Raw genomic sequence first — 7272 nt, 5'->3', positions numbered from 1 at the left:
CAGTGGGGACATTGGTTTCCGGGCGGGAGTTGATCATGGCAAGGGTTTGCCAAGCATGCCTTCCTCTTAGCATGTTTCTCCTTTTCATCCTAAGTTTGAGTGTCTTCAAAGCCCATGACACCTTTGGTAAAGGCTGTTCTCCAACTGGAGCGCTCGCAGGCCAGTGTTTCCCAATTGTTGGTGTTTATACGACATGTTTTAAAGATTTGCCCTGAGACAGTCTTTAAACCTCTCTTGTTGACCACCAGCATTACGCCTTCCATTTTTAAGTTTGGAATAGAGTAGTTGCTTTGGAAGACGAGAATCAGGCATCCGCACAACACGACCAGTCCAACGAAGTTGATGTTGAAGAATCATCGCTTCGACACTGGTGATCTTTGCTTCTTCCAGCACACTGGCATTAGTTTGCCTGTCCCTATTTTCATCAGAGAAATGTTGGAGGATATGTCCCTGCATCTCATACCAGGACTTCCCACAGGCTGGTGAAGTGAGGAATGCGAAAACAACACTTTTGATAACGGAAACCCAGAAAGGAAACCACATCATGGCACTGACTCGTAAACAGTGATCACTTGTACAAGTTAATCCCAACTGAAAACCTTTCTGTCTGTCTTGTAATTAAATGCGCTGCTAATCTGTCATGCTTCCTGATAACATGCATTGGAACTATATAAGAAACACACAGGCATTAATAATGGCCAAACCTGTGATTAGATGCTGCCAGGGCAAGAATCTGCAAAAAACAATGGAAAGCCGGGGGTGCCATTTTCTGCCGCTGGTTTGTTTTGCTCTCCTTCCGAAACCCATGAATTAGGGCAGGCACAATTGGCGCTTGTGGCCACGGCGGACACAAAGCTGATCTTGAATTACTGTCCTGTGCCAAGGAAAACACCCAAACAAAAGAGGGTTTTGCTAAATTTCTAAAGGAGCTGCTGTTTGCCTTCCGGTTTAGCAACCTGTTGCTATTAAAGCCGAACGTCTTTGCCATTGAGGGCCTTGTCAGGTGAGTCTTAAACGACACGTTTGTCATTGGAGAGACATGCGCTGGCCATTCTTCCCTGTGGCCGACAAGGACTTTTTGTTCAAAGATACGCATTGGGGAAACTAATGCAGCAAGCGGCTCTTAGGGAAGCTGAAACCACAGTTCTGCACTAGGGATAGGGGGAGAGATTCGATTCGGTTTGCAGGCAAAACCAAACACTTCTCCGAATTTTGCAGTTATCCTGCCGAGCAATGTGTACAGAAATGTATGCGCTAAAGTGTGCATGCATAGACTCATGAGAAATAATATAGAAAAATGCACTGGAAATAAATAATAATATAGAAATAATATAATATAGAAATAATAATATAGAAATAATATAGAAAAATGCACTGCTTTCTAAAATTTGGCAAAATTGCACACAAAAATGTGTGTATTGGGATGAAGTTGCAGTAAATTGTTGGTAAGTTTTCCAGAGGACTTAAAAAAAAATGCAAACTGAAATGGGAATGTGGAGGGCTGAACTTAAAATGAGAGAAATATAACCCTAAAATGGTTGTGCAGGTTCAGCCCAGAGAGATGATGGTGATGTTGAAAATTTATTTCTTATACCGCACCCATCTGACTGGGTTGCTCCATAAACACCACAACTGAATGTCTATATTAAAAACTTCCCAATATAGCGCTGTCTTCAGGTGCTATAGAAAGCTGTATAATTGTTTATCTCCTCGACATCTGACGGGAGGGTGATCCACAGGGCGGGTGCCACTACCGAGAAGGCCCTCTGCCTGGTTCCCTGTAACCTCACCTCTCGCAATGAAGGACCCACCAGAAGGCCCTTGGAGCTGGACCTCAATGTCTGGGCTGAACGATGGGGGGCAAGCAGAAGGAGGAGCGCATACCCTGGGAAGGGACCCCCTGAGTGCATCTCAGAAGCTGGTGCTGGTGCTAAGCCCATATGGCAGGGACGTCCAACTCCCAATAGACTGTTATCTACTCACAGTGTAAAAAAAAACTGGCAGTGATCTACCCATTGTCGTTGGATGGATCAAAGTGGTTGAATTTTTTTGGGAAGCTAAGGTAGTTGATCTTTTTTTTGTTTAGGGAGCAAATGAATGAATGGAACTGAATATATGGATGAATGGAACTGAATGAGCATTGCGATATACACAGAACAAAAAGTTGATTATATAAAACACAGTTGAGGGTCCTGAATCCCCAGTCCGATAGTGGAACTTCATCTGATGGCCCACTTTTTTACTAGGAAGTAAAAGCTGCTGAGCTTTTTTTAGGAAAGGCAAAGTTCTTGAGCTTTCTTAGGGAAGCCAAAGTTGTAGAGTTTCTTTAGGAAGCCAACATTCTTGAGCTTTTTTGGGGAAGCCAGTTATTGAGCTTTTTTTGGGGGGGGAGAGTAGATCACTGAGGGGCCAGAGATCTACCAGGAACACCCCACAATTTACCAGTAGATCGTGATCTACCTGTTGGACATGCCTGCCATATGGGATGAACAGGAGCCAGGCAAGAGCTTAACCCACACTTGCATCTATTTCTGCTCTCTACTTGCCTCCGTTGTTAACAGGCAAGTTTCATTTCATCGAACCCACAAGCGTCTCATTTGTTTTTTTGTTTGCAATGTATAGCTGAGCAGGTCAAGGCCCTTATCTGCGCCTTGCCGCTTTCTATATTTTGTTAGCGGCGCTGAGAAAAGAAACTCTTGCTGTCTCCATAGCAGCGTGAAGCCGGCAAGAGATACCAGGTACATTTGTCTTCAGCTCCTAGGCGAGCAGATGGACCTTGTGTCTTGTCACTTTACAGCTGTCGAAGCATCAGCAATTGCCAAAAAAAAATAATAAAGAGAGAGAGAGAAGAAGTTTGTGAGGAGGACCTGCTGGGAGAAAGATATGAAGCAAGGAGAAAGACAATCGAGACAGGTGGGAAGATGGAGAGAACGTGTTGGCGGGGAAGGGATGGAAACTTGCAGGGGTAGAAATGGAAGTCAAAAGCAGATTTCAAATGGCTAGAGCAGGGGAGCGATTTATACAACAACAACAACAAGGCCAATATATATAATGGATGCAACCATTTATTTTGGAGTTTATTGATTCTAGACTGGTATTCTGAATCAGAAATTCTTTTTTATATATATAATATTTTTTATTGGTTTTACACAATTTTATACATTTTAACTTTAACCATTTCAAACATGTAAGTAAAAGGTTCTTTGGACCTCCTTCCCTCCCTCCATGGGTTCCATATTTAAGATTAGATTTTCTGCATCTCTTACCATTATCCATCTGTTATATATCTGTAGTTAAAAAGGTAAAGATACCCCTGACCGTTAAGTCCAGTCACGGATGACTCTGGGGTTGTGGCGCTCATCTCGCTTTACTGGCCGAGGGAGCTGGTGTACAGTTTCCGGGTCATGTGGTCAGCATGACTAAGCCGCTTCTGTCGAACCAGAGCAGCGCACGGAAACGCCATTTACCTTCCCACTGGAGCGGTACCTATTTATCTACTTGCACTTTGACATACTTTTGAACTGCTAGGTGGGCAGGAGCAGGGACCGAGCAACGGGAGCTCACCCCATCGCAGGGATTTGAACCGCCGACCTTCCGATCAGCAAGCCCTAGGCTCTGTGGTTTACACCACAGTGCCACTCGTGTCCTATACCCATAGTTACTATTGTTAATTCCACATTACAAGTGTCATTACATCCCTGCCAATGATTTTAACTGTTTACAGTGGTCTTTAAAAGAAATTAAGAATTTGTGCCAGTCTTGATCTTCTTGGTTTCTGATATTCTCCGTCAGTTTCACCATCTCTGCATACTCCATCCGTTTCAACTGCCATTCTTCTTTTGTTGGTACTTCTCTTTCCTTCCATCGCTGGGCTAGTAACATTCTCGCTGCCATCGTTGCATAAATAAAAAGTCTTTTATCCTTTCTTGGTATCTCTTCACCTATTATTATACCTAACAAAAATGCTTCTGGTATTTTAACAAAGGTATTTTTAAACATTTTCTTTAATTCGTTGTATATCATTTCCCATAAATCCTTTACCAGTGTGAATGTCCACTACATATAAAATTATTGATTATAAAGACAGGTCAATGAATTTCAAAACTCTGTGTTATTGCCTGTGGTTTGTACCCAACTAACAGAACCCGTCGCCTCCATTAGCTTCAGTGGGTGCAACTCCCATGTTATTTACACAGCCTCTTATTTTGAGACTAAAGCAGAAGTAAGAAAAAGGAGCCCCTGGATAATGAGAGGATTTTTCTTATTGCTTTCAGTTCATTTTGATCTTCTGCTAGACCCCTTGATCAAGCAACCAAACATGAGACTGAGTCTGCACTCCTAGTATGGTCACTTACTTGCAGGGAAGTCCCATTGAACTCAACAAGGGGACTTCCAGACTCTCGCTATTTTTGTGGGCGATTCAAGTCACATATTGGCAGATCTAAGTTTTGCAATTATACCATATTTTCTGGCGTATTTAAAATTAAAAATACAGTTAAAATACCGTTTTTTCACTGCATAGGGCGCACCTCGTTTTTAGAGGAGGAAAAAAGAGAAAAAAATATTTTTCTGGTTTTCCTCCTCTAAAAGCCCTGTTTTTTTGAGGATCAGCTAAAAGTTTTGCAGCTTTTTTGCAAAGGGGGAAAACCAAAGAGGAAAAGCTCTGTTTTTATGGGGTTCAACTCACATTTCTGCAGCTTCTAAAGGAAAGGGAGCCTTTTCTACAGTTTCCAGACAGATAATCTAATCAGCCAGTCACATGTAGCTGGGGAAACAAACACCTCCTTCTGCAGCATATTCAACAAAGGAGGGTGGGGCTGAAAGGGAGCCGGGACTCTTATCTCTCTCCCGATCTCTTGCTGATCAGCTGCTGAGCGGGGTCCTTTCAACACCCCCTTTTCTCTTTGTAAAATAAAAAGCACGATCCTCTTTTGGCCCCTGGGCAATTCGGCTCCAGGGACCACCATTCGCTCCATAAGACACACAGATATTTCCCCTTACTTTTCAGGTGGAAAAAAGTGTGTCTTATGGAGCGAAATATATGATATAGAGTTTGAGATATACTCGACCGCAGATTCTCCACCCGGCGTATAAGACGACCCCCGACTTTTGAGAAGATTTTCCTGGATTTAAAAAGTAGTCTTATACGCCAGAATATACAGTAGCTGCTTGGGATGTCTTGCGCAGCAAACCTGCTTCCTCCCAAAGACCAGATCTTTTGCTGTAACGAAAGTGAGGCACCGTAAAGTGTGGGAAGACTCTTGCCTTGATGCAACATCATTTAACACCCCCTGAACCTGCAAACAAATAGGAACGAGTGCTTGTTAAATCCCCAACATGGTCTGATCTCCCTGCAAAAAATAAAATAAAAAAAATTCAGGTCAATGGGCTATCATTCAGCGTTTGACCAGGGTGTGGGTGGGGGGCCTGTGTTGATTTTACAGGCGGAAGTGCAAAGCATAAGAAAATATGTCCTCTTATAGTGAACCACTTTTAATTATCCCAACATTTCCATGAGTTTCTGAACAGGAGGAAAATCACGCCCCCCCACACACCTCTTTTGACTGTAATTGTTCCTACGTGTTCTAAACTAGTGCGCATAGCATTAATTAACTTTAATGTTTTAAAAATGGGTCCTGCTCTTTATTACTGTGCTAACTTGCCTCGGCGCTTGCCTTCATGCCTTGAATATCTCCTGCTGGTTGCTAATGAATAATGGCTCATTTAAAGCACTGCAACTCATCATGCAAATTGTCATTTGCAATGGGGATCCATGCTGCATCCTTCTTTGTGATGCTCTTGAGAGATGTGCCACAATAAGCAGGGGTGGAATTCACACACACACACCACTCCAAAATAAAGCACCCAAGAAGGCCACTCGGGAATCCTGATTCAAGGAAACATGGATATGTACAGTTGATCTCAATCAAGAGTGTGGAACTTCTTGCCTGTGGACAAAATGCAGCCCTTAGAGGACCCTTTCCCTCACTGGTCTTCAACTGGTAGGTCGGATCCTGCTAGTGGGTCCTCACTTGATCCAAGGTGGGTTGCAACAGAAGGGCTACCTCCATGCATACCTGGTAGAAGATTAAGAAAGGCGTTTCCAAATGGGTTAAAAGTGAGTCTGCAAAGGTTCAAGATACCTGCTCTACCTGCTGCTCAACGTTCTCCTTAAGCTCAGCCTGGATAGCTCAGTTGGTTAGAGTGTGGTGCTGATAATGCCAAGGTTGTGGGTTCAATCCCTGTATGGTCAGGGTTGGACTAGATGAGCCTCAGGGTCCCTTCCAACTCTGATTCTATGATCACGCACCTCACTGTCCTTTTCAACCTCCTCAAATGTTTTTGCCTGTCTGAAATGTGCCTTTGAACTCTTAATAACACCTCTTGCTTGCCGGAAAGGAGGGTAGAGAGGCGTGGGTTGGAGCTAGCCTACTGGACAGAGTTAGGATTCACATTTGTGGCTCTGTCCACTTTTGCCTCTGAGCCTACTCACCATCTGCGTGTGGCCCCCAGACGCCTGCACAGAAGGGAATGTGGCCCTCAGGCTGCGAATGCTCCACACCTTGACCTAAATGGACCATTGAAAGGAAGGATACTTATCCTCCCCTGCTGGCTAATCTTCCTCCCCCTCCACACTTTTCCAGGCCATCCTTAACTTAATAATAATAATAATAATAATAATAATAATAATAATAATAATTGCTAGAGAACTATTTTAATACTTCAAAGTATTGGCATGGTTTTGGGACTAGTACTGCATACATATGAGCTTGCAGCCCTTGACTGAGAGATGTTAAAGAAAGCGTCTTGGGAAGTTATACTTGGGAAGCATAAGAATTGGTCTTATACTGACTGAAGTTGTCTACATAGTCCCATTTATCCTATACCCGGTGTGCTCCTGTTCTTACATTTTTATTCCATGCTTTCTCCCAAGAGCTCAAGGTGGCATACACAGTCCACCCCCTCTCCATTTTATCCCCCCTGTAAGGTAGTTTAGGCTGAGAGAGAATGACAGGCCCAAAGTGGGCTTTATAGAATTGTAGAGTTGGAAGGGACCCTGAGGGTCATCTAGTCTAACCCCCTGCAATGCAGGAATCTCCACTAAAGCATCCATGGCAGATGGCCATCCAACCTCTGCTTAAAAACCTCCAGGGAAGGAGAGTCCACAACCTCATGGATGAGTGGAGATCTGAACCCCGGTTTCCCAGGGTGTCTGTTTGCTGAAATGATGAAAATAATGCTTTAAGCAAAGGTGTAGTAGTCCAAAGTCCC

Source organism: Lacerta agilis, chromosome 9, assembly GCF_009819535.1.
Source record: "Lacerta agilis isolate rLacAgi1 chromosome 9, rLacAgi1.pri, whole genome shotgun sequence".
NCBI classification, from domain to species: Eukaryota; Metazoa; Chordata; class Lepidosauria; order Squamata; family Lacertidae; genus Lacerta; species Lacerta agilis.
Note: the sequence above shows the minus strand (reverse complement) of the source record.